Here is a 26,449-nt window from a genome sequence, read left to right as displayed (position 1 = left end):
CCAACTGAGGCAGCACAAGGGAACTCTCGAAAGAAGAACAAGGCTAGAGGAAGATCTGAGACAAAGAAATCTGACTTTTACCAGAGCTGACCAGAGGAAAGCACAAACACAGTCCCCAACTACCACAAATAATGCCGTCAAGTTTCCCACATTTGGGGAAATCACAGGGGTCAGCATACCCAGAATGCAATGAATGAACCTCAACCTGGGAGAACAATCTTCATGACCATGGTATCTCCTATGCAAAATAAGTATGATTTGGGATAGAGCTGGGGAGGGCCGCTGCTCAGGCACATCTCTGTCAAGTAAAGAAGATTCAACTGAGGCAGCACAAGGGAACTCTCATCTGGGGACAACAACTGCAGGGAGAACACATATTTTCAGATGAACATGGGAGGGCAGAAGGCTGCCTAATACTGAAGCACCCCCAAACAACAAACCAAATGCAACAACTAGTGCAAGCATTCCTGGGGGAAGGCCTGCAGCAGATGGATTTGCATATGGTGATGTCATCCAAGCAGTGGGTCAAAGTTGGCTTCAACCCTCGTCTGCATATGAAAAGAAAAAAGGGATGTGCAGGGCATGGCGGCCTTTTGCGGCGCTTGGATGACCCCTAATTCACATTAAACACCTCCACCCTCCTTCGGTGTGGGGCTCATGTTGGCTATGCCCCAGCCCCTGAAGCATTCAAGCTGATTTCTTGCAGCAGCTGGGCACTGTAACAGCTCCAGAGCTGCTCTGTAAAGCATGTAAAAGGGTGTGGGCCCTGCAGCACTACCTGTAGTGTGCATTGACGTTGGAAGGCACAAAGTAAGCAGACAGGAGAGGTCATAATAGTGCGCAAGGGCATAGAAGGGAGCGGCTCAAGAAAAGAGAAGTGGAAACAGACAGCAAACTAGGCTGGAGAGAGACCTGAGACAAAGAGATCTGAATTATACGAGAGCCGACCAGGGGAAACACAAATTATGCAGTCAAGTTTTCCACATTTGGGGAAATCGCAAGAGCAGCACACCCAGAGTGCAATGGGTGAGCCTTGCCCTGGGAGAAGCACCTTCATGATCATAGTATCTCACCTGGCAGGTAAGTAGGAGTTGGGCTAGAGCTGGGGAGGGTCGCTGCTCGGGCACTTCCCTGTCAAGTGAAGGAGATCCAACTGAGTCAGCACAAGGGAACTCTCGAAAATAGAACAAGGCTAGAGGAAGATCTGAGACAAATAAATCTGACTTTTACCAGAGCTGACCAGAGGAAAGCACAAACACAGTCCCCCACTACCACAAATAATGAAGTCGAGTTTCCCACATTTGGGGAAATCACAGGGGTCAGCATACCCAGAATGCAATGAATGAACCTCACTCTGGGATAACAGTCTTCATTACCATGATATCTCCTATGCAAAATAAGTATGCTTTGGGATAGGGCTGGGGAGGGCCGCTGCTCAGGCACATCTCTGTCAAGTAAAGGAGATTCAACTGAGGCAGCACAAGGGAACTCTCATCTGGGGACAACAACTGCAGGGAGAACACATATTTTCAGATGAACATGGGAGGGCAGAAGGCTGCCTAATACTGAAGCACCCCCAAACAACAAACCAAATGCAACAACTAGTACAAGCATTCCTGGGGGAAGGTCTGCAGAAGACGGATTTGCATACAGTGATGTCATCCAAGCAGTGGGCCAAAGTTGGCTGGAACCCTCATCTGCATATGAAAAGAGAAAAGGGGTATGCAGGGAATGGCGGCCATTTGCGGCGCTTGGATGACCCTTAGTTCGCATTAAACACCCCCACCCTCCTTCGGTGTGGGGCTCATGTTGGCAATGCCCCAGCCCCTGAAGCATTCAAGCTGATTTCTTGCAGCAGCTTGGCACTGTAACAGCTCCAGAGCTGCTCTGTAATGCAAGTAAAAGTTTGTGGGCCCTGCAGCACTACCTGTAGTTTGCATTGTGCATTGGAAGGCACAAAGTAAGCAGACAGGAGGAGAAGTCAGGATAGTGCACAAGGGTATAGAAGGGAGGGGCTCAAAAAAAAAGAAGTGGAAACAGACTGCAAACTAGGCTGGAGAGAGACCTGAGACAAAGAGATCTGAATTATATGAAAGCCGACCAGTGGAATCACAAATTATGCAGTCAAGTTTCCCACATTTGGGGAAATCACAGGGGCAGCACACCCAGAGTGCAATGGGTGAGCCTTGCCCTGGGAGAAGCACCTTCATGATCATAGTATCTCACCTGGCAGGTAAGTAGGAGTTGGGCTAGAGCTGGGGACGGTCGCTGCTTGGGCACCCCCCTGTCAAGTAAAGGAGATCCAACTGAGGCAGCACAAGGGAACTCTCGAAAGAAGAACAAGGCTAGAGGAAGATCTGAGACAAAGAAATCTGACTTTTACCAGAGCTGACCAGAGGAAAGCACAAACACAGTCCCCCACTACCACAAATAATGCAGTCAAGTTTCCCACATTTGGGGAAATCACAGGGGTCAGCATACCCAGAATGCAATGAATGAACCTCACCCTGGGAGAGCAATCTTCATGACCATGGTATCTCCTATGCAAAATAAGTATGATTTGGGATAGGGCTGGGGAGGGCCGCTGCTCAGGCACATCTCTGTCAAGTAAAGAAGATTCAACTGAGGCAGCACAAGGGAACTCTCATCTGGGGACAACAACTGCAGGGAGAACACATATTTTCAGATGAACATGGGAGGGCAGAAGGCTGCCTAATACTGAAGCACCCCCAAACAACAAACCAAATGCAACAACTAGTGCAAGCATTCCTGGGGGAAGGCCTGCAGCAGATGGATTTGCATATGGTGATGTCATCCAAGCAGTGGGTCAAAGTTGGCTTCAACCCTCGTCTGCATATGAAAAGAGAAAAGGGGCGTGCAGGGCATGGCGGCCTTTTGCGGCGCTTGGATGACCCCTAGTTTGCATTAAACACCTCCACCCTCCTTCGGTGTGGGGCTCATGTTGGCTATGCCCCAGCCCCTGAAGCATTCAAGCTGATTTCTTGCAGAAGCTGGGCACTGTAACAGCTCCAGAGCTGCTCTGTATGGCAAGTAAAAGGGTGTGGGCCCTGCAGCACTACCTGTAGTTCGCATTGTGCGTTGGAAGGCACAAAGTAAGCAGATGGGAGAAGTCAGGATAGTGCGCAAGGGCATATAAGGGAGCGGCTCAAGAAAAGAGAAGTGGAAACAGACAGCAAACTAGGCTGGAGAGCTCTTCTGTCTATATTTTGCAAACCTGCTCTTGTCCTCTCCAGCTGCTCCATGTAGATTTGACGTCTGGAAAGGTGCATAACCCACTGACAAGCAGGCACACTCCTGCATGAGTTTTCTCTCTCACTAGCTGGATGATACACAATCATTTGCATGTGCTCCACCTCCGACACACCACCCACCCAACCACTCAGTGACCAGAGCCACCCACAAGCCAACTGGCTCCGTGATTTAATTTGCACAGTGTAGTCATCCAGGCAGCATGTCCTTCTCAATGGAAGGATCTCTGTTTCCATGGAATCTTCCACATTGGAATGCTGCGGAACAAAAAGGATTTAAATATTCAGCTTGCTAGCATTCAATGTACCTGCGGCTTGGCTTTAGCACATTGGTCTTCATCCTGTGGCCCTCCAGCTGCTGTGAAACTACACATCCCAGCATGCCCTGCCACATTTTTGCTATTAAGGTATGCTAAAACTGAGGCAGGGCATGCTGGGATGTGTAGTTCCACAGCAGCTGGAGGGTCGCAGGTTGAAGACCCATGTTCTAGCATGCCTGTTCTATGATGCATGTACCGTGATGTCACAATCAGCTTGGAATGGGGTGTCTAGCAGGCATTTGCTGACAGACACTTGAGGGAGACACACATCAGGAGATGCAGCATATCGGAGGTCTTCGATGCCTTTCCAGCAAATGCACACCACCTGCTGCTGGTCTGGACACAAAACAATGCCCACAATCGAAGTCCCAAAATGCCCAACTACAGGATTCATGTAAGTAGTGAATTTAGGAATGAATTTAGAAGTAGGAAATTAAGTTAGTTCACAAGTACATTCAAATTCAGATCTAAAGTCTAGGTAGGCCTCACGTCCTGGCAGCCCCCAGCACTTAAAAATGCCTTGATTAGAGGTAGAGAATTAAATGTAGATAAAAAGTAGACACAAAATAAGACTCCACAGAGCAGTTATCAGGTGTCTTTATCAATTGTTGCATTTAAAAAATCAAGCAATTAGGGAACACAATGTTGCAACAATGTAACCCTATTTGCAAAATAGTACTAAATAAGTTTGTCGATGTAAGACATTTGCAAAGGCGCATCCAAAACACGCTGGAAAATGCAACTGAATCTGTTTTTGGAGGCTAGAATAGGAAATGTGCATCGGTCCTACAAGTACTGAAAGCTCTTCTACCATCTCCCTTTTCTGAAAAGCCATTTAATATATGATTCCCAGATAGGGGACATATCAGATATTGCCTTTCAAAAGCAGCAAATATCATACCACTTCTATTGCCATCAAAGATAAACATTGATTGTTTTCAGATATTGGATTGAAAAAGCAGTCTTTATTGACATAAAGAAGCAAAAAAACATACATAAACATTACACACATAAGTACTGTGTTGCAGCACAGATAAAACACAATACAAATGCTGTCGGTATAGTACAGTTCAAGAACTACAGCACAGGCCAGCCTACACTATAAATCATGAACTGCACTATACATTTAAACTATACAATAATACAACAGTTAATAAGGCTATGTGTGTGGAGTGTAAGAGGGTGAGGGAATCACAAGACCGAAGCTTTATTGTAACACAGTCACATATAAGGGGAGGGGCAATAAATAGAAAGGTATCCTTTACTATAGAATGTAGTCCAATCCGACCTCTGTGCTCTTCCACAACTGAAAAACGGATAGTGTTCCCAAGCATTCCATCCTGGAATATTTTTGGTCTTTCGCCAATGAAGAAAACAATCCCTCCCTCCAGCAGACCCTTCAACCACGATACAAGATCACAGCCAAAAGGCCGAGAAGCAACTACACTTGAGCTTAACAAAAATGGCTAAAACTTAGTGGAGGAAAGTGCAGTGCACCAAAACATAAGCTGACACAATCATGGAGAATGTGCCAGCATATATGCTCTTCTATCTATATTTTGCAAACCTGCTCTTGTCCCCTCCAGCTGCTCTATGTAGATTTGACGTCTGGCAAGGTGCATAACCCACTGACAAGCAGGCACACTCCTGCATGAGTTTTCTCTCTCACTAGCTGGATGATACACAATCATTTGCATGTGCTCCACCTCCGACACACCACCCACCCAACCACCCAGTCACCAGAGCCACCCACAAACCAACTGGCTCCGTGATTTAATTTGCACAGTGTAGTCATCCAGGCAGCATGTCCTTCTCAATGGAAGGATCTCTGGTTCCATGGAATCTTCCACATTGGAATGCTGCGGAACAAAAAGGATTTAAATATTCAGCTTGCTAGCATTCAATGTACCTGCGGCTTGGCTCTAGCACATGGGTCTTCATCCTGTGGCCCTCCAGCTGCTGTGAAACTACTCATCCCAGCATGCCCTGCCACAGTTTTGCTATTAAGGTATGCTAAAACTGAGGCAGGGCATGCTGGGATGTGTAGTTCCACAGCAGCTGGAGGGTCGCAGGTTGAAGACCCATGTTCTAGCATGCCTGTTCTATGATGCATGTACCGTGATGTCACAATCAGCTTGGAATGGGGTGTCTAGCAGGCATTTGCTGACAGACACTTGAGGGAGACACACATCAGGAGATGCAGCATATCGGAGGTCTTCGATGCCTTTCCAGCAAATGCACACCACCTGCTGCTGGTCTGGACACAAAACAATGCCCACAATCGAAGTCCCAAAATGCCCAACTACAGGATTCATGTAAGTAGTGAATTTAGGAATGAATTTAGAAGTAGGAAATTAAGTTAGTTCACAAGTACATTCAAATTCAGATCTAAAGTCTAGGTAGGCCTCACGTCCTGGCAGCCACCAGCATTTAAAAATGCCTTGATTAGAGGTAGAGAATTAAATGTAGATAAGAAGTAGACACAAAATAAGACTCCACAGAGCAGTTATCAGGTGTCTTTATCAATTGTTGCATTTAAAAAATCAAGCAATTAGGGAACACAATGTTGCAACAATGTAACCCTATTTGCAAAATAGTACTAAATAAGTTTGTCGATGTAAGACATTTGCAAAGGCGCATCCAAAACACGCTGGAAAATGCAACTGAATCTGTTTTTGAAGGCTAGAATAGGAAATGAGCATCGGTCCTACAAGTACTGAAAGCTCTTCTCCCATCTCCCTTTTCTGAAAAGCCATTTAATATATGGTTCCCAGATAGGGGACATATCAGATATTGCCTTTCAAAAGCAGCAAATATCATACCACTTCTATTGCCATCAAAGATAAACATTGATTGTTTTCAGATATTGGATTGAAAAAGCAGTCTTTATTGACATAAAGAAGCAAAAAAACATACATAAACATTACACACATAAGTACCGTGTTGCAGCACAGCCAAAACACAATACAAATGCTGTCGGTATAGTACAGTTCAAGAACTACAGCACAGGCCAGCCTACACTATAAATCATGAACTGCACTATACATTTAAACAATACAATAATACAACAGTTAATAAGGCTATGGGTGTGGAGTGTAAGAGGGTGAGGGAATCACAAGCCCGAAGCTTTATTGAAAGACAGACACATATAAAGGGAGGATTAATAAATACAAAGATATCCTTTACTATAGAATGTAGTCCAATCCGGTCTTTCAACTCTTCCACAACTGAAAAACGGATAGTGTTCCCAAGCCTTCCATCCTGGAATATCTTCAGTCTCTCGCCAATGAAGAAAACAATCCCTCCAGCAGACCCTTCAACCACGATACAAGATCACAGCCAAAAGGGCGAGAAGCCACTACACTTGCGTTTAACCAAAATGGCTAAAACTTAGTGAAGGAAAGTGCAGTGCACCAAAACATAAGCTGACACAATCATGGAGAATGCGCCAGCATATATGCTCTTCTATCTATATTTTGCAAACCTGCTCTTGTCCCCTCCAGCTGCTCCATGGAGATTTGACGCCTGGCAAGGTGCATAACCCACTGACAAGCAGGCACACTCCTGCATGAGTTTTCACTCTCACTAGCTGGATGATACACATTCATTTGCATGTGCTCCACCTCCGACACACCGCCCACCCAAATACCCAGTCACCAGAGCCACCCACAAGCCAACTGGCTCCGTGACTTAATTTGCACAGTGCAGTCATCCAGGCAGCATGTCCTTCTCAATGGAATAATCTCTGGTTCCATGGAATCTTCCACATTGGAATGCTGCGGAACAAAAAGGATTTAAACATTCAGCTTGCTAGCATTCAATGTACCTGCGGCTTGGCTCTAGCACATGGGTCTTCATCCTGTGGCCCTCCAGCTGCTGTGAAACTACACATCCCAGCATGCCCTGCCACAGTTTTGCTATTAAGGTATGCTAAAACTGAGGCAGGGCATGCTGGTATATGTAGTTCCACAGCAGCTGGAGGGTCGCAGGTTGAAGACCCATGTTCTAGCATGCCTGTTCTATGATGCATGTTCCGTGATGTCACAATCAGCTTGGAATGGGGTGTCTAGCATGCATTTGCTGACAGCCACTTGAGGGAGACACACATCAGGAGATGCAGCATATCGGAGGTCTTCGATGCCTTTCCAGCAAATGCACACCACCAGCTGCTGGTCTGGACACAAAACAATGCCCACAATTGAAGGCTCAAAATGCCCAACTACAGGATTAATGTAAGTAGTGAATTTAGGAATGAATTTAGAAGTAGGAAATTAAGTTAGTTCACAAGTACATTCAAATTCAGATCTAAAGTCTAGGTAGGCCTCACGTCCTGGCAGCCCCCAGCATTTAAAAATGCCTTGATTAGAGGTAGGGAATTAAATGTAGATAAGAAGTAGACACAAAATAAGACTCCACAGAGCAATTATCAGGTGTCTTTATCAATTGTTGCATTTAAAAAAAATCAAGCAATTAGGGAACACAATGTTGCGACAATGTAACCCTATTTGCAAAATAGTACTAAATAAGTTTGTCGATGTAAGACATTTGCAAAGGCGCAAACAAAACACGCTGGAAAATGCAACTGAATCTGTTTTTGGAGGTTAGAATAGATGCAGGATCAAGTAGCTCAATGGGTAGGGTATTTGATTAGAATTCAACAGGTTATAGGTTTGAATCCTGGGTATGATAGTTTGAGGTGTTATTTAATAAAGTATGTTTATATATTAGTCACACATGGCTTACTTGTACAAATGGCATGTCACCAGTTAGTGCTGACTGCTGATATGCCATTTGCACAAACACGCCATGTGTGACTGTATATGCATTTAAGGAGGGCACCCCGGCAATACCACAAACCATTGAGTGTCAAGTATACTAGATATATCTTCATATCTCATGTGCTTTCTCTGAGAGCAATCTTGTTATGCCCCTTCCCCACAAGGCATGCGCCTTTTGTCCATATTGCAAAAATGGGGAGGGGGGGGCATATAATTATCTGTCACAGGGCACCAAAAAGTCTAGTTATGGCTCTGGTATGCATTATGTAATCTGGCAGACCATATCTCCAACACTGGCTGGTTGGAATAGAAATCCGGTTATCTATGTGAGCAAATGACCATCAACGATTTACTCTCAAACACTAGAAAATGGACAAAAATGGTCCCCTAAACAAATTGGTTAAATTTTGGGTTTAACTAATTTGTGTAATGACCATTTTTGACCACTTTTCTAGTGTTTGGGAGCAAATGGTTAATTGACATTTGCTCCTATACATTACCAGATTTTCATTCCATCCATCCAGACTGGATAGATAGCCTGACAGATAATTGTGTAGTGTACGCCCAGGATAACTGTCAGTTGTGCTTTCTTTTATGACGGCACATAAATGGGTGGGCAGATCCAGAGCAAGCACTGCCCACTCATGCATAGTTGTCAACTGATGTGAAGTTCCAGGGGGCAATCTCAGTTATAAAGAAAAGTATCTGGAAATTGTCCCTAGTTTAAAAAAAAAATAAAAAAAATTGATCAACTCCATTTATTTAGTATGATATCCCAGGTGATAGGATGCCGGCAGTCAGAACAACATACTTTATTAAATAACACATCTCAAACTACCATACCCAGGATTCAAACCTATAACCTGTTGAATTCTAATCAAACACCCTACCTATTGAGCTATTTGATCCTGCATAAAAATTGTGAACATTATATGAAGCTATTGGTACTTTGAAAAAAAAAGTATTACAACGCAGCAGATCCATGCAGTTTGCAGCCACACACTACATGTATCTGCTCAGCCACAATGCTGATTATTTCTTCACAAAGTACAAGGTGAGCTCCAAACAGAATTCTCTAGCTTAGAATTATGCCAAACCTAGAAGTCGGGCCCCCCACCCTGGGATCCCCCAGAGGGAGGCCTGCACCGTCATGCGGCAGGCTTGTCCATTTTGGAAGCAGGCTAATGGGCAGCCCAGGCTTGCTTCAGTCTGGGCTTGGCAGGTCTGGAAGCATGAGCTTGCTTTGGGTATGCCTGACCTTGGGTACGCTTTACCTTGAGGATGAAAGGGCCAAGGGAAAGTACTTTTAGCCTTCTGCGTGGTAGGAGTCATACTAGGTAGGCAAGCAGTTTTAGCAGTAGCCAGATCAGCTACAATCTTATTGAGGTCTTCTCCAAAGAGAGTGTCTCCCTTGAAAGGAAGCACCTCCAGGGTTTTCTTGGAATCCATATCCACCGACCAGGATCTCAACCAGCTGTATAAAGTATTACCTTGGAACTGGCTCTCCACTCCCCATTATCTGGTTATCATGGCTTCCTCCGCCAGTGTCCAGACTCGCTTGCTGAAGCTCGGCCACTTCTTCCTAGCAGCAGGCTCCTGGATCACTGGGCAGCAGAGGTGCTTTGGAGCCGGAAGGGGGCGGAGCAATCAGGCAGGCAGTTGCAGTGCTGCCCAGCTATCTGTGGTGTGAGAAGAAGCAGGGGCACCCCACCGCTGGCAGTGCTGCAGCTAGCGGTGGTGGCAGCGGCGAGGCTGCTGGGCTGGGTCTTGAAAAAGGTGGAAAGAAGGGTGTTACGGCATGGAATGTACAAACTGCGAGACCCTGCTGGTAGCGCCTTTGTCTATTTAGTAGGAAGGGCACGTAACAGCCGGAGGGCAATGGAGGAAGCCCCTTTAGGGCTGGAGCCCGGCGGCAACTGACTCCGTTGTCTCTGGCAGTTCCGCCCCTGGACTAGAGGAATGGTCAAGAACATGGCAACATTTAATGCCAAAAAATGCAAAATCATACACGTCTCAAAAATACAAAGGCTAACTATAATATTAAGGGCATTATAATGGCAAGAGGAAAGCTATCTAAGTATTACTATTTCAGGTGAGCAATGTAACAAAGCAATAGGAAAGGCAAGTCAGATGCTTGTTTGCATAGGTAAAGAACCAGTAGCAGAAAAAAGTAATACAGGTTGAGTATCCCATATCCAAATATTCCGAAATACGGAATATTCCGAAATACGGACTTTTTTGAGTGAGACTGAGATAGTGAAACCTTTGTTTTTTGATGGCTCAGTGTACACAAACTTTGTTTAATACTCAAAGTTATTAAAAATATTGTATTAAATGAACTTCAGACTGTGTGTATAAGGTGTATATGACACATAAATGAATTCTGTGAATGTACACACACTTTGTTTAATGCACAAAGTTATAAAAAATATTGGCTAAAATGACCTTCAGGCTGTGTGTATATGGTATATATGAAACATAAATGCATTCTGTGCTTAGATTTAGGTCCCATCACCATAATATCTCGTTATGGTATGCAATTATTCCAAAATACAGAAAAATCCGATATCCAAAATTCCTCTGGTCCCAAGCATTTTGGATAAGGGATACTCAACCTGTAATGCCACTGTATAGGTCCTTGGTACAGCCACATTTAGAATCCTGTGTTCAGTTCCAGAAGCCATATCTCAAGCGCCTTGAGTCCTGTTGGAGAAAGAGCACTATATAAATAAATAGTATCAAAATTTGTTTCACGGCACCCCTAGGCCAAAGTTTTTTTTATTGAGAAATTCAGAAAAAAATATAAAATTAAGTAAATTGTGTTTATAGCATGTCATCCTCAGGTTCAGTTATGTTGTGAGGGAATGGTTTTGCCAATTTAATAAAGTATAAATAATTTTAATTGGTCCTGGACCACCAAACTATGCTACCAGTGCAAGAACCCCAGTTTGGAAACTACTGCCATAAAATAAACCTTTTTTGTTTTTTTTAAACTACATGTAATACACCTTAGATCTCAGTTCCTAAAAGGTTTTAAACCCTTGCATACAGTAAACTACACATATTTAAAAATCCTACACCGGGCACAAGTGCTCACGGGCCAATTTCATGGCAGTCTCGGATAGGAGGGCATTGTGGATTCACCAAGGGAATGCTGATGCTGACTCCAAGAAGCCTCTTCAAGATCGCAGGAGCAGAGTCCTCTGCTTCTGCCAAATCCACTGCATGACGCTGGGGCTCTCTTGCAGGAGCCCACACCAGTGGGGGGCACCAGGGGCGGAACTACTGGCAGGGCAGGCAGTGCATTGCACTGGGGCCCCGCCGCACTCAAGGGCCCACAGCCGCCGGCATTACAATGAGTCACAATGACTCATTGTATCATGCCGCAGCCGCACACCAGCGCTCCCGTCGGGTCTGCGTCCTGCGACTCCAGCCGCCCGCCCGTCGTAACGAACAGATCAGGCCAGGGCACTACGGGCAGCAGCCGCAGCACCAGACACGCTGCCGCCTCTGTAACACACGAAGAGGGAGGAGGGTCGCTTGGAGATGAGAGGAGCAGCGGCACGGAGGGGGGGGGAGGAGGAGGAGGGAGGTGAAGGAAGGAGCCGCAGCAGCGCTTTGTTACTGGTGGAGGCGCTGCTGCTGCTGCCCCTCTGCTTCACTATAGGCTGTCTACCGAGAACAGCCTATAGTGAAGCAGAGGGGCAGCAGCAGCAGCGCCTCCACCAATAACACAGCGCTGCTGCGGCTCCCTCCTCTACCTCCCTCCTCCTCCTTCTCTACTGCCCGGGAATCGTCAAGCTGCACGAGGAGCCTGAGCCAGCGGAGAGGGTAAGTATAATTCTTCTTTCTTTCTTTCTTTCTTTCTTTCTTTCTTTCTTTCTTTCTTTCTTTCTTTCTTTCTTTCTTTCTTTCTTTCTTTCTTTCTTTCTTTCTTCTCTTTCTTTCTTGGGACTGCCTGCCGCTATGTGTAAAAAGGGGGAATCTGCCTGCCGCTATGTGTAAAAAGGGGGAATCTGCCTGCCGCTATGTGTATAAAGGGGGAATCTGCCTGCTGCTATGTGTAAAAAGGGGGAATCTGCCTGCAGCTATGTGTAAAAGGGGGGAATCTGCCTGCCGCAATGTGTTAAAAGGGAGAATCTGCCTGCAGCTATGTGTAAAAAGGGGGACTGCCTGCCGCAATGTGTAAAAAGGGGGAATCTGCCTGCCGCTATGTGTAAAAAGGGGGAATCTGCCTGCAGCTATGTGTAAAAAGGGGGACTGCCTGCCGCAATGTGTAAAAAGGGGGAATCTGCCTGCCGCAATGTGTAAAAAGGGGGAAGCTGCTTGCCGCAATGTGTAAAAAGGGGGAATCTGCTTGCCGCAATGTGTAACAAGGGGGAATCTGCCTGCCGTAATGTGTAACAAGGGGGATGCTGTCTGCCTTAATGTGTAACAAGGGCACGCTGTCTGCCAAAATGTGTAACAAGGGCAAGCTGTCTGCTGTAATGTGTAACAAGGGCAAGCTGTCTGCTGTAATGTGTAAAAAGTGTACGATGTCTGCCATTATGTGTAACAAGGGCAGGCTGACTGCTGTTATGTGAAAAAAGTGTACGCTGTCTGCCGCTATGTTTAACAAGGGCAGGCTGTCTGCCGTTATGTGAAAAAAATGTACGCTGTCTGCCGCTATGTGTAACAAGGGCACGCTGTCTGCCGTTGTGTAAAAAAGGGGGATGCTGTCTGCCGTAATGTGTAAAAAGGGGACGCTGTCTGCTGTAATGTGTAAAAAGAGGACGCTGTCCGCCGTATGGTGTAAAAGGGTCTCTACCTGGTGTAGTGGTGCTACTGTGGGGCGTAATTTGAATAATGGAGACTACTGTGCACCGTTTTATGAATTGGTATTATTTTGTGGCCACACCCCTTAACCACGAAGCCACGCCACTATGTTTTTTTGCACGCGCCTACGGCGCGCACTGCCCCTGTTTTGCATGCAGGGGTGGGGCTCCAATGCCGTTTCTTGCACACACTGCTAAAATGTCTAGTTACGGCACTGTTGCTAGGTATCCACTTCCCTGAGCAGGCCCCCCTCACCAGATCCTCTCCAGGGGTGAGGGGGTGGACTTGGATGGGATGGGATGGAGGGGGGCCCAAGCCATTTTGTCGCACATGGGCCCACTGCTCGCTAGTTCCGCCACTGGGGGGCACGTCTAAAACTCTTCAGTCAGTTCTGGATTCATTCGGACCTCGACTCGTGGGTTTTACAAATAGTGTCCCAAGGGTACAAACTGGGGTTTCAAGAAGTTCCCCCTCACCGATTGTTCAAATCAGCCTTAGTCAGCAGGGAGAAGGTTTTTATTCAAGCCTCTTCGTGGTCCCGAAGCCGGACGGCTCAGTCAGACCAATCTTAAATCTGAAATCCCTTAATTTCTACCTAAAGAAATTAAATTTCAAGATGGAATCTCTCAGGGTAGTGATCTCCAGTCCGGGGGATAAAGGAGATTTCATGGTTTTGGTAGACATAAAGGATGCCTACTTACATGTTCCCATTTAGCCACTGCATCAAGCTACCTGAGGTTTGCAATTCATGATTGTCATTACCAATTTCAGACGTTGCCGTTTGGTCTGTCCACGGCTCCGAGGATTTTCACCAGGGTGATGGCGGAAATGATGGTTCTCCTTCGCAAGCAAGGAGTCACAATTATCCCGTACTTGGATGATCTCCTGATAAAGGCGAGATCCAGGGACCAGTTGGTGCAAAACATTGCACTCTCCCTGACAGTTCTTCAACAACATGGTTGGCTCCTAAACTTGCCAAAATCGCAGTTGGTCCTAATGACGCGGTTGTTGTTTTTGGGAGTGATACTGGACACAGAAGAGGTTTTCTTCTAGTGGAATGGCTCTGGAGATCCAGAGTCTGGTCAAACAAATTCTGAAACCAGCAAGAGTGTTAATCCATCAATGCATTCGGTTGCTGGGGAAGATGGTTGCGGCCTACGAGGCCATTCAGTTTGGCAGGCTCCATGCCAGAGTGTTCCAGTGGGACCTGTTGGACAAGTGGTCCGGATCCCACCTACACATGCACCGGAGGATAATCCTGTCTTCCAAGACCAGAATCTCACTCCATTGGTGGCTGCACAGTTCTCACCACCTAGAGGGGCGATGGTTTGGGATCCAGGACGGGATCCTAGGGACCACGGATGCAACCCTCCGAGGCTGGGGAGCAGTCACACAGGGGGAAAACATCCAAGGAAGATGGTCAAGTCAGGAAAGTTGTCTCCACATAAATGTTCTGGAGTTAAGGGCCATTTAATAACTGCAGACACAGTACGCACTGGGACGGGTGCCCAGCATCCTCTACGGACTAAGAGAAAAGGATTTACCAGTAGGTATTAAAATCCTATTTTCTCTAAAGTCCTAGAGGATGCTGGGGACTCCGTAAGGACCATGGGGATAGATGGGCTCCGCAGGAGACATGGGCACTTTAAGAAAGACTTTAGTTCTGGGTGTGCACTGGCTCCTCCCTCTATGCCCCTCCTCCAGATCTCAGTTTGATACTGTGCCCAGTGGAGACTGGGTGCTTTTCAGGAGCTCTCCTGAGCTTTCTGACAGAAAGTATTTTGTTAGGTTTTTAATTTTCAGGGAGCACTGCTGGCAACAGACTCCCTCATCGAGGGACTGAGGGGAGAGAAGCAGCCCTACTCTCTGAGTTGCAAGGTCCTGCTTCTTAGGCTACTGGACACCATTAGCTCCAGAGGGATTGGTACGCAGGATCTCACCCTCGCCGTCCGTCCCAGAGCCGCGCCTCCGTCCCCCTCGCAGAGCCGGAAGATAGAAGCCGGGTGAGTATGAGAAGAAAAGAAGACTTCAGAGGCGGCAGAAAAACTTCATGATCTTCACTGAGGTAAAACACAGCACTGCAGCTGTGTGCCTTTGCTCCCATACACCTCACATACTCCGGTCACTGTAAGGGTGCAGGGCGCAGGGGGGGCGCCCTGGGCAGCAATATAAACCTCTTTCGCAAAAATATAACATATATACAGCTGGGCACTGTATATATGTATGAGCCCCCACCAATTTTACAGTTTAAGCGGGACAGAAGCCCGCCTCCGAGGGGGCGGGGCTTCTCCCTCAGCACTCACCAGCGCCATTTTTTCTCCACAGCACCGCTGAGAGGAAGCTCCCCGGACTCTACCCTGCTTATACCATGTTAGACAAGAGGGTTGAAAAGAGGGGGGGGCACATAATTCGCAAATTACATACAGCAGCACTACTGGGCAAACATTAAGTTACTGTTTTATTCCTGGGTTATATAGCGCTGGGGTGTGTGCTGGCATACTCCCTCTCTGTCTCTCCAAAGGGCCTTGTGGGAAAACTGTCTTCAGAAAAAGCATTCCCTGTGTGTGTGGTGTGTCGGTACACGTGTGTCGACATGTCTGAGGAAGAAGGCTATATTAGAGAGGAGCGGGAGCAAATGAATGTGGTGTCTCCGCCGACAGCTGATTGGATGGATATGTGGAATGTTTTAAATGCTAGTGTAAACTCATTGCACAAAAGATTAGACAAGGCAGAAGCTTTGGGACAGTCAGGGTCTCAACCCATGCCTGATCCTATGTTGCAGGGACTGTCATGGTCTCATAAGCGCCCACTATACCAGTTTGTTGACACAGATACCGACACGGATTCTGACTCCAGTGTCGATTACGATGATGCAAAGTTACAGCCAAAATTGGCAAAATCCATTCGATTTATGATTATGGCAATAAAAGATGTTTTGCACATCACAGAGTAACCCCCTGTCGCTGACAAGAGGGTACATATGTACAAGGGAAAGAAGCCTGAGGTAACCTTTCCCCCCTCACACGAGCTGAACGAGTTATGTGAAAAAGCTTGGAAATCTCCAGATAAAAGACTGCAGATTTCCAAAAGGATTCTTATGGCGTATCCTTTCCCATCAACGGATAGGTTACGATGGGAATCCTCCCGTGGATAACACGCTTATCCAAGAAGGTAGCCCTCCCGTCCCAGGATACGGCTACCCTCAAAGAGTGTGCTGACCGCAAACAGGAGATTACCCTAATGTGAAAACAAGGTGATATCTAATTAGCACACAGGTAAGGAATTAAGAAAACCTTTATTTAAGGGTGAAGATGTTTCTCACAAAATCGTTGCCCCAATGCATCATTGAAATTCAAGCTGGAAAGATGATTTTAATATATCACTTGTACATTTTGTATTGCTCTTCTGGTGACAATGTAGTTTGTTTTTGTCAATTACCATTTTAATAATAGGGTAAAGAAAATTAAGTGGATTTTTTAAAGAAAATAATACTTTCAATATACTATTAAAACAAATTAAAATGGTAAAAGTTATTGTACTTTAAGTAAAAATAAAAGAGCTAAAATATCAATCCCAGTTTTGGATTACTTTAATTAACAAAAAAAAATGCATATAGCAGAGGATAGTTTCAATCTGCCTACCGCTGGGTTATGGGCCCAGCATGCTTCCATTGCTGTACTCTGCTGCACATGTAAGTGCAAGAGATCCTGAAGCACTCACTCATCATGGGAAAGTACCAATGTGTTTCTTCGTTGGTTGATGGAAGAAACATCTTACAAAAACTCTCCAGATTATTGACTTTTTAAAGTTTTTCTAGGAAACGTTTTAGATGAATGCTTATTAGCCTTTGTCAGTATGGACTTTTGCAAAGTGTCTCTGTGGCGCAATCAGTTAGTGTGCACGGCTATTAACCAAAAGGTTGGTGGTTCAATCCCACCCAGGGACGTAATTGACCTTGTTATCAGATTTTGGTGATCTTTAAGTAGACAAGTCAAAATTTCAAACCCCCTGTTCTGGTGTAGGGTACCTGGCCTTCTCTGATGTAATCAGAGTTAGATTTGATTCAGTGATTTTATAAAAACAGCTAGGAAGCACAATTTAGCAAGTGGGTTGCAGAGAAAAAGAAATATGCTGGCAAAAAAAATCCAATTGAGTGATTAAACAGCTCTTAATTTTCTGGCTTTATTTTTATGCTAACAAATTTGTTCTCTGAAAAGTGTCCACAAAGCCAAGTCTCTGATTAACACCTTTGTAAGGATGGTTTTTAACCTATTACTAAATTAAACTTGCTTCATTGGAAAGGCAGCAAGATGCATCCTCATTTCAATGTCTACTGAAATAATACAGGTTGACACCAGGAAACATTAACGCCACTGCATCCTTGCTGCTTTCTCATGTGGAAGTCTGTTTAATGTGAAAACAAGGTGATATCTAATTAGCACACAGGTAAGGAATTAAGAAAATCTTTATTTAAGGGTGAAAATGTTTCTCACAAAATCGTTGCCCCAATGCATCATTGAAATTCAAGCTGGAAAGATGATTTTAATATATCACTTGTACATTTTGTATTGCTCTTCTGGTGACAATGTAGTTTGTTTTTGTCAATTACCATTTTAATAATAGGGTAAAGAAAATTAAGTGGATTTTTAAAAGAAAACAATACTTTCAATATAGTATTAAAACAAATTAAAATGGTAAAAGTTATTGTACTTTAATGAAAAATAAAAGAGTAAAAATATCAATCCCAGTTTTGGATTACTTTAATTAACAAAAAAAATGCATATAGCAGAGGATATTTTTAATCTGCCTACCTCTGGGTTATGGGCCCAGCATGCTTCCATTGCAGTACTCTGCTGCACATGTAAGTGCAAGAGATCCTGAAGCACTCACTCATCATGGGAAAGTACCAATGTGTTTCTTCGTTGGTGGATGGAAGAAACATCTTACAAAAACTCTCCAGATTATTGACTTTTTAAAGTTTTTCTAGGAAACGTTTTAGATGAATGCTTATTAGCCTTTGTCAGTATGTACTTTTGCAAAGTGTCTCTGTGGCGCAATCAGTTAGTGTGTACGGCTATAAACCAAAAGGTTGGTGGTTCAATCCCACCCAGGGACGTAATTGACATTGTTATCAGATTTTGGTGATCTTTAAGTAGACAAGTCAAAATTTCAAACCCCCTCTTATGGTGTAGGGTACCTGGCCTTCTCTGATGTAATCAGAGTTAGATTTGATTCAGTGATTTTATAAAAACAGCTAGGAAGCACAATTTAGCAGTGGGTTGCAGAGAAAAAGAAATATGCTGGCAAAAAAAATCTAATTGAGTGATTCAACAGCTCTTAATTTTCTGGCTTTATTTTTATGCTAACAAATTTGTTCTCTGAAAAGTGTCCACAAAGCCAAGTCTCTGATTAACACATTTGTAGGGATGGTTTTTCACCTATTACTAAATTAAACTTGCTTCATTGGAAAGGCAGCAAGATGCATCCTCATTTCAATGTCTACTGAAATAATACAGGTTGACACAAGGAAACATTAACGCCACTGCATCCTTGCTGCTTTCTCATGTAGAAGTCTGTTTAATGTGAAAACAAGGTGATATCTAATTAGCACACAGGTAAGGAATTAAGAAAATCTTTATTTAAGGGTGAAGATGTTTCTCACAAAATCGTTGCCCCAATGCATCATTGAAATTCAAGCTGGAAAGATGATTTTAATATATCACTTGTACATTTTGTATTGCTCTTCTGGTGACAATGTAGTTTGTTTTTGTCAATTACCCTTTTAATAATAGGGTAAAGAAAATTATGTGGATTTTTTAAAGAAAACTATACTGTCAATATACTATTCAAACAAATTAAAATGGTAAAAGTTATTGTACTTTAAGTAAAAATAAAAGAGCTAAAATATCAATCCCAGTTTTGGATTACTTTAATTAACAAAAAAAAATGCATATAGCAGAGGATAGTTTCAATCTGCCTACCGCTGGGTTATGGGCCCAGCATGCTTCCATTGCTGTACTCTGCTGCACATGTAAGTGCAAGAGATCCTGAAGCACTCACTCATCATGGGAAAGTACCAATGTGTTTCTTCGTTGGTTGATGGAAGAAACATCTTACAAAAACTCTCCAGATTATTGACTTTTTAAAGTTTTTCTAGGAAACGTTTTAGATGAATGCTTATTAGCCTTTGTCAGTATGGACTTTTGCAAAGTGTCTCTGTGGCGCAATCAGTTAGTGTGCACGGCTATTAACCAAAAGGTTGGTGGTTCAATCCCACCCAGGGACGTAATTGACCTTGTTATCAGATTTTGGTGATCTTTAAGTAGACAAGTCAAAATTTCAAACCCCCTGTTCTGGTGTAGGGTACCTGGCCTTCTCTGATGTAATCAGAGTTAGATTTGATTCAGTGATTTTATAAAAACAGCTAGGAAGCACAATTTAGCAAGTGGGTTGCAGAGAAAAAGAAATATGCTGGCAAAAAAAATCCAATTGAGTGATTAAACAGCTCTTAATTTTCTGGCTTTATTTTTATGCTAACAAATTTGTTCTCTGAAAAGTGTCCACAAAGCCAAGTCTCTGATTAACACCTTTGTAAGGATGGTTTTTAACCTATTACTAAATTAAACTTGCTTCATTGGAAAGGCAGCAAGATGCATCCTCATTTCAATGTCTACTGAAATAATACAGGTTGACACCAGGAAACATTAACGCCACTGCATCCTTGCTGCTTTCTCATGTGGAAGTCTGTTTAATGTGAAAACAAGGTGATATCTAATTAGCACACAGGTAAGGAATTAAGAAAATCTTTATTTAAGGGTGAAAATGTTTCTCACAAAATCGTTGCCCCAATGCATCATTGAAATTCAAGCTGGAAAGATGATTTTAATATATCACTTGTACATTTTGTATTGCTCTTCTGGTGACAATGTAGTTTGTTTTTGTCAATTACCATTTTAATAATAGGGTAAAGAAAATTAAGTGGATTTTTAAAAGAAAACAATACTTTCAATATAGTATTAAAACAAATTAAAATGGTAAAAGTTATTGTACTTTAATGAAAAATAAAAGAGTAAAAATATCAATCCCAGTTTTGGATTACTTTAATTAACAAAAAAAATGCATATAGCAGAGGATATTTTTAATCTGCCTACCTCTGGGTTATGGGCCCAGCATGCTTCCATTGCAGTACTCTGCTGCACATGTAAGTGCAAGAGATCCTGAAGCACTCACTCATCATGGGAAAGTACCAATGTGTTTCTTCGTTGGTGGATGGAAGAAACATCTTACAAAAACTCTCCAGATTATTGACTTTTTAAAGTTTTTCTAGGAAACGTTTTAGATGAATGCTTATTAGCCTTTGTCAGTATGTACTTTTGCAAAGTGTCTCTGTGGCGCAATCAGTTACTGTGTACGGCTATAAACCAAAAGGTTGGTGGTTCAATCCCACCCAGGGACGTAATTGACATTGTTATCAGATTTTGGTGATCTTTAAGTAGACAAGTCAAAATTTCAAACCCCCTCTTATGGTGTAGGGTACCTGGCCTTCTCTGATGTAATCAGAGTTAGATTTGATTCAGTGATTTTATAAAAACAGCTAGGAAGCACAATTTAGCAGTGGGTTGCAGAGAAAAAGAAATATGCTGGCAAAAAAAATCTAATTGAGTGATTCAACAGCTCTTAATTTTCTGGCTTTATTTTTATGCTAACAAATTTGTTCTCTGAAAAGTGTCCACAAAGCCAAGTCTCTGATTAACACATTTGTAGGGATGGTTTTTCACCTATTACTAAATTACACTTGCTTCATTGGAAAGGCAGCAAGATGCATCCTCATTTCAATGTCTACTGAAATAATACAGGTTGACACAAGGAAACATTAACGCCACTGCATCCTTGCTGCTTTCTCATGTAGAAGTCTGTTTAATGTGAAAACAAGGTGATATCTAATTAGCACACAGGTAAGGAATTAAGAAAATCTTTATTTAAGGGTGAAGATGTTTCTCACAAAATCGTTGCCCCAATGCATCATTGAAATTCAAGCTGGAAAGATGATTTTAATATATCACTTGTACATTTTGTATTGCTCTTCTGGTGACAATGTAGTTTGTTTTTGTCAATTACCCTTTTAATAATAGGGTAAAGAAAATTAAGTGGATTTTTTAAAGAAAACTATACTGTCAATATACTATTCAAACAAATTAAAATGGTAAAAGTTATTGTACTTTAAGTAAAAATAAAAGAGCAAAAATATCAATCCCAGTTTTGATTACTTAAATTAAAAAAAAATGCATAGAGCAAAGGATAGTTTCAATCTGCCTACCTCTGGGTTAGGGGCCCAGCATGCTTCCATTGCAGTACTCTGCTGCACATGTAAGTGCAAGAGATCCTGAAGCACTCAGTCATCATGGGAAAGTACCAATGTGTTTCTTCGTTGGTTGATGGAAGAAACATCTTACAAAAACTCTCCAGATTATTGACTTTTTAAAGTTTTTCTAGGAAACGTTCTAGATGTATGCTTATTAGCCTTTGTCAGTATGTACTTTTTACAAAGTGTCTCTGTGGCGCAATCGGTTAGTGTGTCTGGCTACTAACCAAAAGGTTGGTGGTTCAATCCCACCCAGGGACGTAATTGACCTTGTTATCAGATTTTGGTGATCTTTAAGTAGACAAGTCAAAATTTCAAACCCCTTGTTATGGTGTAGGGTACCTGGCCTTCTCTGATGTAATCAGAGTTAGATTTGATTCAGTGTTTTTATAAAAACAGCTAGGAAGCACAATTTAGCAGTGGGTTGCAGAGAAAAAGAAATATGCTGGCAAAAAAATTCCAATTGAGTGATTAAACAGCTCTTCATTTTCTGGCTTTATTTTTATGCTAACAAATTTGTTCTCTGAAAAGTGTCCACAAAGCCAAGTCTCTGATTAACACCTTTGTAGGGATGGTTTTTCACCTATTACTAAATTAAACTTGCTTCATTGGAAAGGCAGCAAGATGCATCCTCATTTCAATTTCTACTGAAATAATACTGGTTGATACCAGGAAACATTAACGCCACTGCATCCTTGCTGCTTTCTCATGTGGAAGTCTGTTTAATGTGAAAACAAGGTGATATCTAATTAGCACACAGGTAAGGAATTAAGAAAATCTTTATTTAAGGGTGAAGATGTTTCTCACAAAATCGTTGCCCCAATGCATCATTGAAATTAAAGCTGGAAAGATGATTTTAATATATCACTTGTACATTTTGTATTGCTCTTCTGGTGACAATGTAGTTTGTTTTTGTCAATTACCCTTTTAATAATAGGGTAAAGAAAATTAAGTGGATTTTTTAAAGAAAACTATACTGTCAATATACTATTAAAACAAATTAAAATGGTAAAAGTTATTGTACTTTAAGTAAAAATAAAAGAGCCAAAATATCAATCCCAGTTTTGGATTACTTTAATTAACAAAAAAAAAATGCATATAGCAGAGGATAGTTTCAATCTGCCTACCGCTGGGTTATGGGCCCAGCATGCTTCCATTGCTGTACTCTGCTGCACATGTAAGTGCAAGAGATCCTGAAGCACTCACTCATCATGGGAAAGTACCAATGTGTTTCTTCGTTGGTTGATGGAAGAAACATCTTACAAAAACTCTCCAGATTATTGACTTTTTAAAGTTTTTCTAGGAAACGTTTTAGATGAATGCTTATTAGCCTTTGTCAGTATGGACTTTTGCAAAGTGTCTCTGTGGCGCAATCAGTTAGTGTGCACGGCTATTAACCAAAAGGTTGGTGGTTCAATCCCACCCAGGGACGTAATTGACCTTGTTATCAGATTTTGGTGATCTTTAAGTAGACAAGTCAAAATTTCAAACCCCCTGTTCTGGTGTAGGGTACCTGGCCTTCTCTGATGTAATCAGAGTTAGATTTGATTCAGTGATTTTATAAAAACAGCTAGGAAGCACAATTTAGCAGTGGGTTGCAGAGAAAAAGAAATATGCTGGCAAAAAAATCCAATTGAGTGATTAAACAGCTCTTAATTTTCTGGCTTTATTTTTATGCTAACAAATTTGTTCTCTGAAAAGTGTCCACAAAGCCAAGTCTCTGATTAACACCTTTGTAGGGATGGTTTTTCACCTATTACTAAACTAAATTTGCTTCATTGGAAAGGCAGCAAGATGCATCCTCATTTCAATGTCTACTGAAATAATACGGGTTGACACCAGGAAACATTAACGCCACTGCATCCTTGCTGCATTCTCATGTGGAAGTCTGTTTAATGTGAAAACAAGGTGATATCTAATTAGCACACAGGTAAGGAATTAAGAAAATCTTTATTTAAGGGTGAAGATGTTTCTCACAAAATCGTTGCCCCAATGCATCATTGAAATTCAAGCTGGAAAGATGATTTTAATATATCACTTGTACATTTTGTATTGCTCTTCTGGTGACAATGTAGTTTGTTTTTGTCAATTACCCTTTTAATAATAGGGTAAAGAAAATTAAGTGGATTTTTTAAAGAAAACTATACTGTCAATATACTATTAAAACAAATTAAAATGGTAAAAGTTATTGTACTTTAAGTAAAAATAAAAGAGCAAAAATATCAATCCCAGTTTTGATTACTTAAATTAAAAAAAAAATGCATAGAGCAAAGGATAGTTTCAATCTGCCTACCTCTGGGTTAGGGGCCCAGCATGCTTCCATTGCAGTACTCTGCTGCACATGTAAGTGCAAGAGATCCTGAAGCACTCAGTCATCATGGGAAAGTACCAATGTGTTTCTTCGTTGGTTGATGGAAGAAACATCTTACAAAAACTCTCAAGATTATTGACTTTTTAAAGTTTTTCTAGGAAACGTTCTAGATGTATGCTTATTAGCCTTTGTCAGTATGTACTTTTTACAAAGTGTCTCTGTGGCGCAATCGGTTAGTGTGTCTGGCTACTAACCAAAAGGTTGGTGGTTCAATCCCACCCAGGGACGTAATTGACCTTGTTATCAGATTTTGGTGATCTTTAAGTAGACAAGTCAAAATTTCAAACCCCCTCTTATGGTGTAGGGTACCTGGCCTTCTCTGATGTAATCAGAGTTAGATTTGATTCAGTGATTTTATAAAAACAGCTAGGAAGCACAATTTAGCAGTGGGTTGCAGAGAAAAAGAAATATGCTGGCAAAAAAATCCAATTGAGTGATTAAACAGCTCTTCATTTTCTGGCTTTATTTTTATGCTAACAAATTTGTTCTCTGAAAAGTGTCCACAAAGCCAAGTCTCTGATTAACACCTTTGTAAGGATGGTTTTTCACCTATTACTAAATTAAACTTGCTTCATTGGAAAGGCAGCAAGATGCATCCTCATTTCAATGTCTACTGAAATAATACAGGTTGACACCAGGAAACATTAACGCCCCTGCATCCTTGCTGCTTTCTCATGTGGAAGTCTGTTTAATGTGAAAACAAGGTGATATCTAATTAGCACACAGGTAAGGAATTAAGAAAATCTTTATTTAAGGGTGAAAATGTTTCTCACAAAATCGTTGCCCCAATGCATCATTGAAATTCAAGCTGGAAAGATGATTTTAATATATCACTTGTACATTTTGTATTGCTCTTCTGGTGACAATGTAGTTTGTTTTTGTCAATAACCATTTTAATAATAGGGTAAAGAAAATTAAGTGGATTTTTGAAAGAAAACAATACTATCAATATACTATTAAAACAAATTAAAATGGTAGAAGTTATTGTACTGTAAGTAAAAATAAAAGAGCCAACATATCAATCCCAGTTTTGGATTACTTTAATTAACAAAAAAAAATGCATATAGCAGAGGATAGTTTCAATCTGCCTACCTCTGGGTTATGTGCCCAGCATGCTTCCATTGCTGTACTCTGCTGCACATGTAAGTGCAATAGATCCTAAAGCACTCACTCATCATGGGAAAGTACCAATGTGTTTCTTCGTTGGTTGATGGAAGAAACATCTTACAAAAACTCTCCAGATTATTGACTTTTTAAAGTTTTTCTAGGAAACGTTTTAGATGAATGCTTATTAGCCTTTGTCAGTATGTACTTTTACAAAGTGTCTCTGTGGCGCAATCAGTTAGTGTGTATGGCTATTAACCAAAAGGTTGGTGGTTCAATCCCACCCAGGGACGTAATTGACCTTGTTATCAGATTTTGGTGATCTTTAAGTAGACAAGTCAAAATTTCAAACCCCCTCTTATGGTGTAGGGTACCTGGCCTTCTCTGATGTAATCAGAGTTAGATTTGATTCAGTGATTTTATAAAAACAGCTAGGAAGCACAATTTAGCAGTGGGTTGCAGAGAAAAAGAAATATGCTGGCAAAAAAAATGCAATTGAGTGATTAAACAGCTCTTCATTTTCTGGCTTTATTTTTATGCTAACAAATTTGTTCTCTGAAAAGTGTCCACAAAGCCAAGTCTCTGATTAACACCTTTGTAAGGATGGTTTTTCACCTATTACTAAATTAAACTTGCTTCATTGGAAAGGCAGCAAGATGCATCCTCATTTCAATGTCTACTGAAATAATACAGGTTGACACCAGGAAACATTAACGCCACTGCATCCTTGCTGCTTTCTCATGTGGAAGTCTGTTTAATGTGAAAACAAGGTGATATCTAATTAGCACACAGGTAAGGAATTAAGAAAATCTTTATTTAAGGGTGAAAATGTTTCTCACAAAATCGTTACCCCAATTCATCATTGAAATTCAAGCTGGAAAGATGATTTTAATATATCACTTGTACATTTTGTATTGCTCTTCTGGTGACAATGTAGTTTGTTTTTGTCAATTACCATTTTAATAATCGGGTAAAGAAAATTAAGTGGATTTTTAAAAGAAAACAATACTTTCAATATACTATTAAAACAAATTAAAATGGTAAAAGTTATTGTACTTTAATGAAAAATAAAAGAGCAAAAATATCAATCCCAGTTTTGGATTACTTTAATTAACAAAAAAAATGCATATAGCAGAGGATAGTTTTAATCTGCCTACCTCTGGGTTATGGGCCCAGCATGCTTCCATTGCAGTACTTTGCTGCACATTTAAGTGCAAGAGATCCTGAAGCACTCACTCATCATGGGAAAGTACCAATGTGTTTCTTCGTTGGTGGATGGAAGAAACATCTTACAAAAACTCTCCAGATTATTGACTTTTTAAAGTTTTTCTAGGAAACGTTTTAGATGAATGCTTATTAGCCTTTGTCAGTATGTACTTTTGCAAAGTGTCTCTGTGGCGCAATCAGTTAGTGTGTACGGCTATAAACCA

The 26,449-nt window shown here is 42.0% G+C and overlaps 7 non-coding genes across 7 annotated transcripts; 2 read left to right on the top strand and 5 right to left on the bottom strand.

Moving 5' to 3' along the window:
* Positions 1-91: 91 nt before the first annotated feature.
* LOC135033230 (U1 spliceosomal RNA) lies at positions 92-255 on the bottom strand. The gene has a single exon (XR_010228635.1). It is a non-coding gene; the product is annotated as a U1 spliceosomal RNA (small nuclear RNA).
* A 670-nt stretch (positions 256-925) lies between these two features.
* Positions 926-1,088, bottom strand: LOC135033243 (U1 spliceosomal RNA). Its single transcript, XR_010228648.1, has one exon. It is a non-coding gene; the product is annotated as a U1 spliceosomal RNA (small nuclear RNA).
* A 152-nt stretch (positions 1,089-1,240) lies between these two features.
* On the bottom strand, positions 1,241-1,404 carry LOC135033240 (U1 spliceosomal RNA). The gene has a single exon (XR_010228645.1). It is a non-coding gene; the product is annotated as a U1 spliceosomal RNA (small nuclear RNA).
* A 674-nt stretch (positions 1,405-2,078) lies between these two features.
* On the bottom strand, positions 2,079-2,241 carry LOC135033241 (U1 spliceosomal RNA). The gene has a single exon (XR_010228646.1). It is a non-coding gene; the product is annotated as a U1 spliceosomal RNA (small nuclear RNA).
* A 152-nt stretch (positions 2,242-2,393) lies between these two features.
* Positions 2,394-2,557, bottom strand: LOC135033219 (U1 spliceosomal RNA). Its single transcript, XR_010228623.1, has one exon. It is a non-coding gene; the product is annotated as a U1 spliceosomal RNA (small nuclear RNA).
* Positions 2,558-21,731: 19,174 nt separating this feature from the next.
* Positions 21,732-21,805, top strand: TRNAS-ACU (transfer RNA serine (anticodon ACU)). The gene has a single exon. It is a non-coding gene; the product is annotated as a tRNA-Ser (tRNA).
* A 2,264-nt stretch (positions 21,806-24,069) lies between these two features.
* On the top strand, positions 24,070-24,143 carry TRNAS-ACU (transfer RNA serine (anticodon ACU)). Its single transcript has one exon. It is a non-coding gene; the product is annotated as a tRNA-Ser (tRNA).
* Positions 24,144-26,449: the final 2,306 nt, after the last annotated feature.

This window comes from Pseudophryne corroboree, unplaced genomic scaffold, assembly GCF_028390025.1.
Source record: "Pseudophryne corroboree isolate aPseCor3 unplaced genomic scaffold, aPseCor3.hap2 scaffold_568, whole genome shotgun sequence".
In the NCBI taxonomy this organism is placed as follows: domain Eukaryota; kingdom Metazoa; phylum Chordata; class Amphibia; order Anura; family Myobatrachidae; genus Pseudophryne; species Pseudophryne corroboree.
This window is presented reverse-complemented; position numbering and strand designations above follow the sequence as displayed.